Genomic DNA, 16,904 nt, shown 5'->3' on the forward strand with positions numbered 1-16,904 from the left:
TGCAGTCTCATGGTAGCTGGTGACCAACGATTGATTCATACTCCATTTGTTCTTTCAGGGTCCTGGAGCCCATGTTTACCATAGGTTTAAAATGAGGGTTTTCTTATTCCCCTAGGTGGACTCTCCATGTCCACCAACCCGGTTAAGGCTCTGGACATTCACTTTTCGTCCTATCAATTCGGTTAACAACACCCCCACCACGAGAAGGAAGTGAATAGGACTTCCTTGATAGTGATTGTATACGCGTGGCCATATGAAAGTATTTCGAGAGAGAGAGAGAGAGAGAGAGAGCGGACTCTCCCCAGTCTTGGCTAGATCAGGGCATTTACAATATCACCCTATTTTAAACTCTGAAAATTCTACTATTCAATATGCTTACTATAATAATCTAATATCATTTTCTTTCAATTAAATTAAGTAGTATAACAATAATAGACCAATATTAATATGAATTATGTATATTCTAATCAAAAGTACCTCGTGATAATTAAAACTACCTACTGTGAATATAGAAGAAATAATATAAGCAGACACACACACATACCCATATAGAAAAAAAAGAGAAAATAATTGACATGGTAACATAATTTAAAACTTAGTAATTAGTGTAAAATTGATGCCATAAACCTACCATTTCCTGTCTTGTGATTAAATTTTTCTCTCTACTTCTGTTGTTTATTGTGATTTCTTTTCTGTTTCTATATAATTACAATAAAGTAGTAGTTCAGTGTCATAATAATAATGTACATTATGAGAGTTGACTTTTATTGTTTCCCCCCCCTCATTCTATTCTTGTTTGTTGTTTTTTTCTTTTTCATTTTTTGTTTTACCATTGATATGAGGAGAAAATAATAATAACCCAGACATAATAGAACATTTGACATTTTTATAAATTAGAAAAATAAATGTACTTTGAAGTATATTTATAGATGATAAGCACAAAGGAATAGCGATTGGTGTTGAGATTTAAGATGGGTGTTTCGTCCTATTTTTTTAGGACTCGTCATATGAGAACGTTTATTTTGACATCAATAAGATGAAATAATATTGTCGATGGGATCATCACTTTATATATGACTCTAGTTATATCGTATGATTGATTGTTATTGAAATGCATATATTGACTAGCTTTGGATACAACTATCGACTTAATCCACGTTAGTGAATAACGGAATTAAATAAGTCAAATGAGAGAATGAATATTTTGAATGGATATATTTTGTACACACAATCAAAGGAACAAAGTGACGCCCAGCGAAGAAGGAGAGTGAGCTAACTATTAAATCAAGCGTTAATCAATACTTATAGCCGAAAGAAAAATAAGTTACAGACATGTGATGAATAAGATAAGAAGTGTACACACACACATATGCTCATATAAAATCAATTAGAGTTGATAAGTGTATAATTGACAAGATCAAAATGTGACTCAAGAAGAATGGACAAATTGATCTATCCAGAAGCTAAAGTCAACTACATGGTCTTAACATAATGACCGACACTACATATCTACATCAGTACCGTTCACTTAAAACACCATCTCAATTATTCACTTAGTTACTGATTCAAATAAACAATATAAAGTTGACTGATTAAATTTGAATATGGATTTAATGTTAATATTTGATCATAACAATTGTTATATGGATCCTACTGTTATAATGAATTCTTTTTATTTCTATATTTAAATGTTTTTGTGTTGGGGACGTTAGATCCCTAGAACTCACTTGGGAAAGGACCTAATTTTGTAATTTTATTTATAAAATACTCAATATACTCGATATTATAAGAGGTCATGAATGGTTACCTTTATGGATTTTCAATCAAAAAGTAGATAGTTTATATTACAAATTGTAGTTACTTATATACTGGATAAACATTGGGGAGCCCTATACAGTTGTTTTGTCTTGCTGTATTACTCCTCTACACTGAACAGTTAGAATCTGTATCCATTGGTTTACAGTACTGATCTCAACCGATACGAGACATTTCACAATCATCATTCAACGTCATTGATAGTTGTCTGCCTCATGGCTTCTCACTAGTACTCTAGCAGTTACATTTACACACTGCTGACAAGTCCCATACTAAGTAGCTGTAAAATGTTTGCTGATTTTTCTATGTTCCTTTTATGATCCATATATGAAGCAAACCTAAATACGACAATCTTTATAGACCTCATATAATGATATGATTAAACAACTATTCAGTATGCACAAGTTCTGAACAGTACACAATATGTCATCAATCTGTGAAGGGAAACACATTTTTGAGTCAAACAGGACTACATTAATCACCAAAATAAAAATACAATAGTTTAAAGAATATTAGAATCTAATTACCATTCAGGTGTAAATATTAAAATATTTGATAAGTGTTATCTAGACTAATAGCTCGAATCCCAAAACAAGACATTTATACTTTTTTCATTCAAATCATCGTCAACACATTCATCTGTCAATTTCTCTAGAAAGTGTATGATGAATTCTTACTTCGAACTGTGCGACTTACTTACTCACTCCTTTTACCCCTCATGGAGGAGCATAGGTTACCCGCCAGCACTCTTCATCAAACCCTATCCTGAGAAATCCTTTGCAGTTGTTAATCATCATTTTGATGTCTGCTTCCAATTCCCGAAGCCAGTTGCTCTTTGGCCTTCCACATTTTCGTTTCCGTCGATGATTCCAAGTTGGGGATTGCATCGTGATGTAGTTTGATGATTTTCTCAGTGTGTGTCCTACCCATTCCCAATATATTTTACTAATTTCCTCCTCAGCTGGAAGTTGGATTGTCCTCTCACACCGAAGGCCGTTCCTGATGGTATCAAACCAACTGACATTGGGTATCTTGCGCAGACAATTGTTTATAAATACGTGTACTTTTTTGATGACGGTTGTGGTAGTTCTTCTAGATTCAGCTCTATACAGTAGAACTGTCTTGACGTTCATATAGAAGATTCTGACTGTAATATTGGTTGACAGTTCTTATGAGTTCCATATGTTCCTCAGTTGTAGGAATGTTGTCCTTGCGTTGAATTTTTAAAAAAGGATGGGTGTTAGCTAGGAGTGAAAACTGAAACCCAGTATCCTTCCCTTCATATGTCATTGCATAATCCACTTAGCTATTGAGTTCAGATAGCCATCGGTTTGTACAATGAAGTGAATTTTAATTTTTAATTCATATATATTGATTGTTTCGAATCGTTACGTTGATGTATCTGACTGAGTTTTAGAAAACTGGTACTTCATCTAGAATTCAAACAATCATCATCTAACTCCAGATTATAAGACATAATCACTGAGCTAATCAGATAATGGCTGACCTGGCTAGTGCAAACTTGAATTCTATGAAGAGTTCATTTTGTTCAAAACTTCATATATACTATGCTGACGAGTGTTACAGGGTTCAAAATCTAGATCTTTATATTTCTCATCAACTTTCTTTATCTGCCTAACATCGATCAATGTATATTCGATTTTGATTCATTCACTTTAGTATCCAGTCGAATTCTATTAGAACCAACAACTAGATGCTTACTTACTTACTTACGGCTGTCACACATCATAAAGGAGCATAGGCCACCCACCAGCATTCTCCACCCAACTCTCTTCTGGGCAATCCTTTCCAAATCTTTCAAGTTGTTATCCATTCTTTTCATATCGGCGTCTATTTTCTGACGTAATGTATTATTCGGCCTTCCTCTTTTCTGCTTCCCTTCAAGATTCCAAGTTAGGGCTTGCCTCGTGATACAACTTCGTGATTTTCTCATAAGGTATGTCCTATCCATTTCCATCTTCTTTTCTTAATTTCCTCTTCAGATGGAAGTTGATTTGTTCTCTCCCACAATAGACTTTTGTTGACGATATCCGGTAAATCGATGTACAATATCCTTCGTAGACAACTATTTATAAATACTTGTACCTTCTTGATGATGGTTATAGTAGTTAATCAAGTTTCATCTTCGTACAGTAGAACTAGATAAATACAACATTGTTCATAACAGAATAATCTTTCTATTTAATTCAATGAATTTACAATCATATTGTAAATAACATGTGTTATGGTGAACAATTGTAAAGTAGGTTAGGCGTTCACGCGCGCGAAACCTAAGGCCTTGGAGTCGAATCCCGCGAGCGGGATCGTAGACGCGCACTGCTGAGGAGTCCCACAATAGGGCGAAACGGCCATCCAGTACTTCCAGCTTTCCGAAAATGGTCTGACATCAATCGGTTCATGATCTCAAACAAAAAATGTAAAGATTGATATAGCCTTTGGTTAAAGATGATTGAAATGAGATGATATAATTTTTACTATTGTACTTTTAATCAATTTTAGATAACTTAAAATGTTCTTCAAAGCAAAATGATTATCAAGTATCTTTTATGATCCTCTTTTTTTTGTTCTATTAAGTCAATACTTCCAACCATAAGGAACAAACTTCTTTTTCATTCAATTACCATTTTAGTGTAAATACACTTGAATTGACAATGAAATAATGACTAATAAAACCAAAATGGTAATTCATTTGATGTTGCCTCATTTGTATCTTCCTATTGTTGTTTAGGATTACAATGGATCAGTCTGTTTTTGACATATGTACATACTGTGTGGATTGCATTGATATTGCCTGAAGTCATAAGATTTATAAGCAAAGATGAATAGCAGTGAAAACTAGGAGGTACATTTTGTCCTATTTGTAATTCATCAGCTGGATTTACCTGCATCCTAGAGTTAATATACACTCTGAAACACGGACCCAGTACTGTTCGCTTTAAATGTCATCACGTTATCCATTTAGCTACTGAGTCCTGATAGCCAATTGCTTGTGCAATGAGGTGAAGTTTAAATTCACTTAGTATTGTTTACTTGAATCTTCTCATTGATGTTGAGGACTGTTAAGTGTATAACGCAGTTGCGTTTGAAGCGAATAGTACTAGGTTCGAGTCTCGGAGTCAACATTACCTATGAGATGCAGGTACATCCATTTGATGAAATATAAATAGGACGAAACGCGCATCTTGGATTCCACTACTAGCTACTATCAATCATTTCTTAGAATATTTATCATTATTACTTCAGTGTTTGATTATGAATTCTATGATCAAATATCCTTTGATCTTCTTTTTTTTTGTTAATTGTTAACAAATAAAATCATTCAATCAAACGAAACAATTTATTGATGGTATTCATTACAGATTAATCTTCATTAGGGTAAAACTTCAAAGAAATTAAACAGTACTTATTATTTCAATAAGCTTACATCACTCATATTATGATACATTAATAGTATGTCAATAAGATAGTAGTTGGAGGTAGTCCTGTTGATGGTGAACCGTACAGTTCTGGAATCGCACCGGTAGATGCCATCTATACTTTTTCCATGATATCCTAGTCACCTTTTAAACAGAAGCTTGCAGCCTGAACGCAGTTTTCAAGCTTAGTTCTCCCTAAGGTTGTGTATACTGTATTGAACATGGTAGTATCTAAGTTGTTGAATGTTCGTCTTAAGACCCATGTGATTTTAAACCCCCTAGCTAAAACCTCCCGGAAGTAGACCGTAATCTTAAGATCATGACTCACTGTCACCCCAATATCCTTGTGAGACCAGATCACGCATACAGGCACTTCGTCCATTCCGTACCTAGTTATAACCATACAACCTGGAGACATTGTGACATGAGTCGAATGAAATGATATGGTATACATGTATTACTAACATATGCACATTTAAATATAATTTAATTTTCTTCTCTTATCTTTTGCATGAATAGCTCATCTCCCATTACAATGTTGGATACCACAAGAATTTTCACGTAGTTGGGAAGAATATGCTGAACATTATTGTTGGGTAACAAATACATATTTTACTAATGTTCAATCAGCTATTCCACCTGTTAATAATCGTACAACAGTTGTACGTTATTATCAATGGGCTACATTTGTATTCATATTACAGGCTGCTGGATTTTTTCTACCATGTCTTATTTGGAGATTACTTCAGGTATATTCAAGTTTTTCAACACAAGTTGGTCAATATGAACCTTAAAATTTTAATTTACTATTGATATTATTAAGTTAGAGTTAAAAGGATTTTAGTGTAGTGAATGAGAATGCACAAAAGTGGGGACAATCAAATGTATTTGACTACAATATTACAGAATATCTTAGTAAAATTTGCGATTCATACAGTAGATAATTCATTTGCAAAATGTTAATCAATCATGTCAGACTTCATTGTTCTTTCGTTCCCGCATCAATCCTTCTCTGTTTTCATTCCCTTCTCTTTGACCTTCATCTTCTGCCTCTAGACATTTCACTTTCAATTGACGATACATACTACTTATATATCTATTGACATCAGTCGTATGCATCACAATAGTAGTACTTAACGATAAAATTACAAAATATTCATCATGGTTTAGTGATTGCCAATTAGATGTTAACAGTTCAGGAATAGACATCTTAATTATGTTCATTTGGTGAGACTATAATTTATGGAACATCTTTGAGCGACGCTGAAGTGACCTTGATAGTGTCTACCTAATAAATAGGACTAAATGAAGGTTATGAAACATTATGGGCGATTAGATTTATGATTTACAGTTAATGGCTAAGCTTAAGAATTAATTTTTTGGGTTTTCATCATGAACTGACATCAGTTATAATGCCATAACTCTACTTAGCTAATCCGAGACCTGTTATCATGTATGTGAATGATTCGTCCATAAGTTAAAGTCTCATCGTTCATTCTTTTTGATGCATATTGCCAACAACCACGATGTCTCTGATTGAACTCTTTTGTTACTTGTACAGCGAAATGTCGTCAACTTTTCATAAAGGCAGTTGAATAGTTTATGAGACTAACAGCCATAATGCTGTGTTTTGAAACATACAAACAGAAAACGGACAACTTGTTGAAAGATCCAGATGGCAGTAACAAGTAGCCCAGATGTACAGTCAGGTCGCCTGACCAATTTAGATATTTATAGTACTAAAATAAACTGAATATGACACGATAGATTTTTATTGACTTATCATTTTAAAGTTTGATAACTCTTTTAATTCAATGTCACAATCACCAGATTTGTTTTGTTATTATGGCAAATATCATAAACATGTAGATATGATCCATAGGACTTAACATAACTATACCAGACCTTTATGGTGTTGGTTTCAAAATTACAAACTATCTTTGTAAAATATGAGAACCGTTCATTGAATACGTCAATTGCAGAGTTTCATTAATTATCCTTCACATTCTATATGATTCTTTTAGTTTACAATTTCTTTCTATTTCCCTTTCGATTCTCTTCAACGTTATCTTCTTAGTTTTCTGCTGCCAGGTATTTCACTTCTCGTAGTGTTACATACTACTTATGTCGACAGATATAAGTAGCATACATTAAAGTATAAATGAAAACTGTAAGTGATCAAAAGCGAATGCTTTCAGTGTTAAAAATAAAACTTGTGTTATGATGGATAATCATATATCCCAATAATTGTTTATGACCATGAATAGATCGTTAGGAACTGATCTAAATTACGATAGACATAGGATAATAGTGACTTACCATTGCATAATAATCAATGTTATATCTGTTTAGTTCTTGATGTTGTACGGAGTTTCTTAATTAAAAGACTAAGCGATTCGATATCATATTCATTACATTTTAATATTGGACAATTTGTGATAGTCGGTTAGAAATGATGAACCAGGATTTCACAGTACTTGAATATCGTCATTAAACGTGTATTTATAGTTTTGAAAGAACCTATGATGTTTGCAGAGTTCAAATCTCCAACACTCATTGATATAGTTTCAATCTAGCAGAAGGATAACAGAGTGATGACACTTGAGACTGAAACTGGATGACAAGAATCCAATTCACACAGGAAGCACTAGTTCTATCAGTACTGCAGTACTGTAGATTGCTAAATAGTACCAACTATCACGAAAGTTTGACCCAGAGTGTTTTTCTAACAAATTCTAACCGCCCAATATCTTGACTTAATAATACAAAATAGCTGAAGCAGTTTTCTTCAAACGAAATGATATCAAAAGACAGAATAATTGCGTAAACATAATGAAGAATGCTTATTATGGTCGTTTGTATTGGTTGATATCAATACCAATGTAGGAGTTGTTAGTTTCAAATAAACTGAGCATTGGGGAGACTTTGGTTGTTGTATTGAAAATCAAGAAATGACTTACATTAGGTCACAAAACGTAAGAAATATTAGTTTCTACTAATCGGGATATCGCTAAAGTATGATGATTCTACTATTGTTTTCATTGGTTATTTGAATCTAATCTAATCTACTCACACTGGCTAGTAAGCAGATAGAAGTAGTTCAGAATTTTGTGCATCTGGGTAGCTGTGTAAGTGCTGGTGGTGGCGTGAGCAATGTGATCAATTCACGTATAGTGAAAGCCAATCCGGCTTATGCCAATGTGGACCACCTTTGGCGGTTTCATGATGTTAGTCAGATTGTAAAATGCCGGGTAAGAGCAGTTCTGCTCTAGGCTTCTCCGAGTTAAGGATTTTAAACGACTCTCTGTTCGGTCATCGTTGTCTGCAATGGATTGCTGGCATTTAGTGGTAATACCGTATTAGTAATGCAGAGGTTTCACATCATTTGTTCTGTCACAGCGATGATAATTCAACTAGTGTTGCCATTTTGAAGCAGCAACTTTGATGGCTTGGACATGTGCTACGAATACATCCCACTGACAAGTTCTAAATAGGATGAAATTCTGGTGTCAAATTCTACTACTAGCTACTAAGCAACTTTACTTAAAATGTTTTATTATGATCGATTTATTTACTGCTATCTATTAAGTTAATGAAACATTTTGAATTTTCCCATTCAGAATCATTCAGGATTTCATGTTCAACGAATAATGCGTAGTGCAATTCGTTTAAATTGTGCTGAAACAGATTCATCACAATTAATTACATATGGATTAGCACGATATATTGATAGTGTTATTTATCATAGATCATATAAACAATGGCGTGTTCATTCACCAAAGATAAAATCACATTTCAAACATAAATCACCACAGAATAATTCTATGATTAAATCCACTCAAAAGTCTACTTCTCATACATCATCCTCTACAACATTGACATCAACATCACATGATATTGGCACTGAGACAAAATTTGTTAAATTTGATAATGAATCATTGCCAACAAAACAAACATCAAATCCATGTAAAACTTTACCAAATGAATCTATGGTGTCACGAAAATATAAAAAACAACCTGCACCACAACCGCCAGTAACCACCACCAATTCTACCACTACTACTACTACTAGTACTACTACAATTACTACCACTACCACTTCTACTAATACTACTTCCACAACTACTGTTATTACTACTAATACTACAACTACAACTACGGCTGTTATGGTCACTACAAAGAATTCTTTAAAAGTAAACTCTGATCAAATCATTTATACATCTAGTCCTATATTAAAATCTACATCAAATGTTATACAATCAAAATTGAATTCTTTATCATCAAAACAAAATGATCATAGAAAATTCTATTCACCTATATGTAATACATGTAGATTATGTTTTAATAATTTATCAATAATCGATAGAAAAATAAAAACAAGATCAATTCAATCATTAGTAACTACTTCTACAATAACAGAAATATCACCACCACCACCACCACCATCATCATCTTCATCATCACTACTACCAACAACAACAACAACGCCCACCGAGTTAACAACCGGTGCAATTTTATTCAACTCAAAGAATAATTCAAGTAAGAGATATTGAATAATTCCTATTCATATACATTAATTCTTAATTATTCACCAGATAACCATTTTAAAAAAAAATATGAAATTCAATAGTTTAATAGTTATCCCATCTTTTTTAAATATACTTTGATGTTTTCCCAGTTTCCTAAGCTGTTCTACTAATCTCTTAGTTGAATCTCCATAGCAACTTGAACACAAGGGAAAATGAGCGAAATATGAGAAAAAAACGTTGTTATGTACAGAAAATCTAGGATATTTATCGCATTTTAGATGGAATTGGGCTTCCGGAAAATTCTAGAACGCTGCTAAACATAGTAACAGTATATGTAATCATTTAATAAGAAATGCAACATGTGGCTTTTCATTTTTTAGATGTTTTTTTAACAGAACTTTTAATAAATAGTGATTATTATCAGATGGGTTTTGTGGAGATTGTAGTAATTCCAATGGTTAAGATCATGAGTCAATTGAAGCTAGACCATCATGGAAAACCTGGAAGCACTGGACGGCCGTTTCGTTCTAGTATGGGACTCCTCAGCAGTGCGCATCCATGACGCCGCACCCCGCGCGATTTGAACCCAGGACCTATCAGTCTCACGCCAAGTGCTTAACCAACTAGACCACTGAGCTGGCCAGCATCCAACGGTGTTAATGTCTAACTTCAACCAATCCACGAAGTTGCGCCACCGTACACCATTGTCTTCAGTGAGCTGATATCTCACAACGGACTTCGTTGAAGTCCACTGATGACGGCTTCTCACCAAAAACTCCAGGAGTGTCTCTTGAAGTCAGTCACTAGTAAGCAGGTGATTATTATCGTAAGGGGTGTTGTGGAGATTTTAGATATTTTTCTGATAAAACATGGTTGTAACTATCTTATTTACAAGGTGATTGATTTTTAGTGGCGATGTAATATCTGACTCCAATTAAATCGTATGATTGATTTTTATTGAAATATACATAATGCCCAATCTTCGTATATAATTATCGACTTAGATCGCGTTAGCGAATAACGGAATTAAATAAGTCGAATAATGAGAATGGATTTTGAAAACGTTTATTTTGTACACTCATTGATCTGGACAAACAATGAAAGGGAAAAAGTGAAGGAAGCGAAATGATGCGAAATGGAGAAGGCGTGTCTGCCAACTTCATTTATTCAAACGCTAATTGATATATATAGTCACACAAAAATAAGTTACAGACTGATACATCCTAAGTTCGAATCTCGCGAGGCGGGGTCGTGAATTCGTACTGCTGAGAAGTACCGCAATAGGAAGAAACGGCCATCCAGTGGTTCCTGATTTTCCATCGTGGTCTAGCTTCAATTGACTCATGATGTCAACTATTGAAATTACAGACATGTGTTGAGTACTTACTTACTTACTTACGCCTGTTACTCCTCGTGAAGGAGCATAGGCCAACCACCAGCATTCTCCATCCAACACTGTCCTGAGCAACCCTTTCCAGCTCCTTCCAGTTGTTATTCATCTTTTTCATATCTGCTTCTATTATCCGACTTAATGTGTTCTTAGGCCTTCCTCTTTTCCGCTTCCCTTCAGGATTCCAAGTTAGGGCTTGTCTCGTGATGCAGTTTGACGATTTGCGTAATGTATGTCCTATCCATTTCCAGTATTACTTTTTCATCTTGTTTTCTCTTTACTTATCATATGTTTTACTTCATGAACCAATGTCATTTAGTTGTCAAGGTAACATTCACAATTTTATGAATAGTTTTTAAAAAAAATTCTTACTCATCATTTCAGCAGTTAGACTCATTTCATTTCACCATTATTTATTTCTGTTCAAGCAAATAGTAGTGGGTACCTTTTTTCCTTATTCTCAATAGGTATCCCATTAAATATCAGGTATAATATTTGTAGTAAAACACGTCATAACATTTATAATCAGTTATTGAATAGATCAGTTACAGAATAATTCGATTGTTTCTTGACGTTATAATGGGTTTGCCCTATGTCCAACCCACATTGATTAATATAGTTTCTGGACAGACTAATCTATTCATTCTAAATAAATCACATTTTGACCCTTTTATTCATTTGCTTTGCTTCGCCTTGTTTCGTCTTACTTCGCTTCACCTCGATATTGAGTAACGCTTAATCAAAGTGAGTTGGCTAACATGTCATCTATGGTTCGCTCTAACCTCTTCCCTTCCTTCGCTTGGTCTCTCTGATTGTCTATTCTGATCAATAATCGTATGTATGTAATCAAAACTTTATTCTTGTATTTGACTTATTGTAAATCCATTATTCACCAACCCGATTTACATCGATGATTAAATAAGAAGATTAGAGATATTTATAGGTGGATAAGGATAATGATCATGAGATGAAACTGGAGTCAGATAATAGGCCACAAAAACATTATAAACATTTGAAAATTTGATAATGTTGATAAACTATGGTAAAATATTTATAAAATGAATACCTTACATTCAGTTGAAAATGTTTATCATTAATCGACATACCTTGATGATTATGGTGGAGTTTTATTCTGTAGGTTCCACGATTAAGCCATCCAGTTCAGAGAACAAAACTTCACCAAAATCATTCACCTAAACAACAAATCTCCATTATTTTAAGACATTAATGATAATCTAGTGATATCCACAAGGGGTAACAGGCCTATGTATGTAAGTAAGTTGTGCAAAGACCGAATTGAAACACTACAGATCATCGCTGAACAACCAATTGAATGGAACTCGTCACTATATTAAACTTCCTCGACTATGAAATAGCGCTTGACAGTGTGGATTGAAGAACATTGTGAAAACTTCTTCGACACTGTGGTGTACCTGACATGCGGAATTTATACGACGGACAATAGTGTAAAGTGGTACAGCTGACAGACACGTTCTAAGTGAGGAGCGAATTCAGACAAGGCCGCCTACTCTCTCCCTTTCTCGTTCTTTTGGTGATTTGCCGGATTATGAAGACATGTACATCTGAGAGGATGCATAGAAGACAACGGATAGGTTGGATCCAACTAGACCCTGCAGATGAATTGTTACTTCTATCCCATACACATCAACAAATTCAGGTTAACATAAACAGTGTAACAGCAGTCTCTGAATCACTAGGCCTCAACGTACACAAGGGAAAAAGAAAGATCTTCAAATACAACACAATGAGAATCGACCAAATCATACATGATGGAGAAGCTCTAGAAGATGTGGAATCTTTCACGTACCTAACTGGATAGTATCATCGATGAACGTGAAGGATTTGATGCCGACGTAAATGTGGGGATTGACCGAATAAGGTCAGCGTTCCTACAGTTGTAGAACACATGGAACTCAAACTAATCTTCTGTCAACCTTCAATACGATAATCCATATAGTTCTACTGTACAGAGTTGAAACATGGAGAAGTACGATAATCATCATCAGGAGAGTACAAGTATTTATAAACAATTGTCTACAAAGGAGGCAATGCTAACTTTAAATCCAGAAAGGAAACGGAAAAGAGGGAGACGAAATAACATACACTACGTTGAGAATCAGAAGTAGACGTGAATAGGATGAACAGTAACTGAAACGAATTGAAAACAATTGTGCAGAATAGAGTTGGATGGAGAATACTGTTGAGTGGTCTATGCTCCTTTATGATGGGTGACAGGCATAAGTAAGTAAGTGAGAGAATATTTTTGTTGAAAGAATATTATTACTTACTTACGCCTGTTACTCCTAATGGAGCACAGGCCGCCGACCACCATTCTACAACACACTCTGTCCTGGGCCTTCTTTTCTAATTCCATCTAATTCTTGTTCATTCTTCTCATGTCTGTCTGTCTCCGTTTCCCGGCATAATGTGTTCTTTGGTATTCCTCTTCTCCTTTGGCATTGAGGAATACAAGTGAGAGCTGGCCTCAAGTGCATTCCTTGATATGTGTTTTATCCACTTCCAACAATTCTTCCTGATTTCTTCCCCCACTGAGATCTGGTTTCTTCTCTCCCACTGTAGGTTATTCATGATAGTTGCTGATAGCCAACGGATCTGAAGTATTTTGTGTAGACAACTGTTTATAAACACTTGTATGTTCTGGATGGTGGCTTTCGTGGTTCTCCAGGTTCCTGGTCCATACAGTAGAAATGTCTTGATTTCTGTATTGAAAATTCTGACCCTAGTGTTAGTTGACAATTATTTTGAGTTCCAGAAGTTCCTCAGTTGTATCTGCTGCTCTTGCCTCGCCGATCCACGCCTTCACATCTGCATCAAATCCACCATGTTCATCAATCATGCTGCCCAAATATGTAAAGGTTTTTACATCTTCCAAATCTTCTCCGTCAAGTGTGATTGGATCGGTGCATGCTGTGTTGTATCGGAGAATTTCGCTTTTCCCTTTGTGTATATTGAGACCTACTGCTACTGATACTGCTGCTACACTGGTCGTCTTCTCCTGCATTTGTTGTTGCGTGTGCAATAGGAGGGCCAGATCATCTGCGAAGTCTAAATCGTTCAACTGCATCCTAGATGTCCACTGTATCCCATGTTTCCTTTCAGATGTTGACGTCTTCATGATGCAGTCGATCACCAAGAGAAAGAGATACAAGTGATCATTACTATCTGATCAATATTAATAATAACTGGAAATAATCAAATGATTAAAATTTGAACTTCCCGTAAAAATTCAAAAGAAAAGAAAAAAAAAGTTTAATATAACACTGATGTAGAAAAAAAACAAAAAAAATAATTAAATGAATTTACCAAATCTATTTGGAAACTAAATAGAAAACTTCTCAGTAGGTGTGAACAGTGTTAAAAACAAAAAAAACTTTTTTTATTTTTGAAGTTAAAAAGTTCACAAGTTTTCTTTTCTTTTTTTTTTCTTTTTAAAAATCGATTTTTGAAAATTCATTAAATTATGTTTAATAAAACAAAAGAAAAAACAGCTGATATTCATTTTTCATATTCACATACCATCTCTTTTAAGTAAAGTTGGATAATGGTTAGCAGGTGGAATCCATGACGAGGGTTTCATCCAATTGAAGATTGTCAGAAATTATTCATTTTTACTTCAAAAAAAGCTTCTGACTTCAGGGAATTATCAGTATGGGGGTTGTGGAGATTGTTGGATGCCGGCTCAGTGGTCTAATGGTTAAGTGCTCAGGCGCGAAGTCAGTAGGTCCTGGGTTCGAATCCCGCGGGGTGCGGGATCGTGGATGCGCACTGCTGAGGAGTTCCATACTAGGACGAAACGGCAGTCCAGTGCTTCCAGGTTTCCAACGGTGGTCTAACATCAATTGATTCATGATCTCAACCAAAAACTTCAGGGAATATCAATGCAGTCGGTACAGAATGTACATATGTCAATAAGAGACTGATCCATTATAGTCGTAAATAATAATAGAAGGATATAAGTAAAACAATATCTAGTGAATTTAAACTTCACTCTATTAGATAAGCGAGTGGCTATCAGGACTTAGTAGTTAAGTAGACAAGATGATGGTGTTTGAAGCGAACAGTACTGAGTTCGAGTTCCGGAGTGAAAATCAACTCTGAAATGTAGGTACATCTAGCTGACGAATTCCAAATAGGACGAAGTGGCGCACATCCTGAACTTCACTGCTAACCACTATCTATCTTTGCTTAGAATGCTTGTGATTTAAGGTAGTATCAAGGCAATCTGTACAGTATACACATATGTGAACAAGAAACTGATCCATTTTAGATCTTAACAACAAAAGGAAGATACAAGTGAAAACAACATTAAGTGAATTTCACATACAGTGGTTTCGCTTAGTTTCTAATTCATAATCAAAATAGTTTATACTATAACCTGTGTTGAATATCTGGACTACATGTTCCTCCTTGATATCTAGATATTTCGACAAGTTATCTGTTTTCTTGTTTGTTTGTTTTTTTGTTTTAACACATCATTATTCTTATTAGTCCCATAACCTATTAATGTGCATTTGTGAAACGTTTATGACATTCCGCTGTATAATTAAAGACATCATGTTGTTATGACCTTAACGTCTGGATTTCCTATCACACGAATTATTTACCAATGCGAATACGACTTATACGAATCTTCACACTAGGCTAACCAATGACGTTCAAACCAGTGTGGGCAGTTTAGCATCCTTATTGGTCCTATGTCCTCCTAGCCCTTCCACTTGAGCCCAGAACACAATACCAGCTTCCGTAATATGAATCGAATCGAATCAGATCAGATTGTTTATTTCAGACATACTCGGTTTATATATCAATCAGACAGACCACAACGTACCATAAAATAGAAAATAACATGTGTACACAAATAAGCCAAAAAGTGACTGTGAACGTGGGAGACAGTAGTCAATAAACTGAACATAACTTAGGAACCGTAAATCGTACAATGATAAATTATAGGTCAAAATAAAGCTTATAATAAGAGGAATATAAATATACATAATGTAATTGTTGAATAGTTATACAATAAGAATATTTATAGAATATTAGTCCATTAATAGTCCTTGGAAGTTACCTGTCATTTAATCTTCACCGGGATGTAGTTGGCACAATATACATTTGAAAAGAATGACCATAATTCAGATGTAGATTCGTGAACTGGTAACATCTAACTAATGATTACTTAATATTTATCATCAGGATCAATTAAGAAATAAGAAATGGAAGCTTGTTGAAAACGATACTAATATACAATTTGCCCAAGTATCCGATTCAAAACCTTTATGTGTTGTTGAGTGAAACTCGACTACAATACTGTAAATCAGCTGTTTAGCTATTATTAACTTTGTCGGCGTGACTCTAATTTATAGACGAGTCAATCAGAGGCGTTTTAGAGATTTCCAGGGTACGGCGCCAAATTCAGTGCTTAGTGCTAACGAACGATCGGTTCACAGGGAATTTTGTACAAAACGTCATAATTGAGCGGTTATAACAAATAAAACGGCGGGACTATAATTTGTGGACGAATCAATCAGATAGAAGATAAAAGATCTCGGATTTCGGTGCGAAAGTCTTTCATCCATTTGGCTAAATAGAGTTTGGGCATTATAGCTGATATCAATTTGTGATGAAAACTGCACATATAATTCCTAACTAAGGCAAATTACGACAATTATTGCGAACTGGATAATAAAAGCATCA

This window comes from Schistosoma haematobium, chromosome 2, assembly GCF_000699445.3.
Source record: "Schistosoma haematobium chromosome 2, whole genome shotgun sequence".
Classification (NCBI taxonomy): domain Eukaryota; kingdom Metazoa; phylum Platyhelminthes; class Trematoda; order Strigeidida; family Schistosomatidae; genus Schistosoma; species Schistosoma haematobium.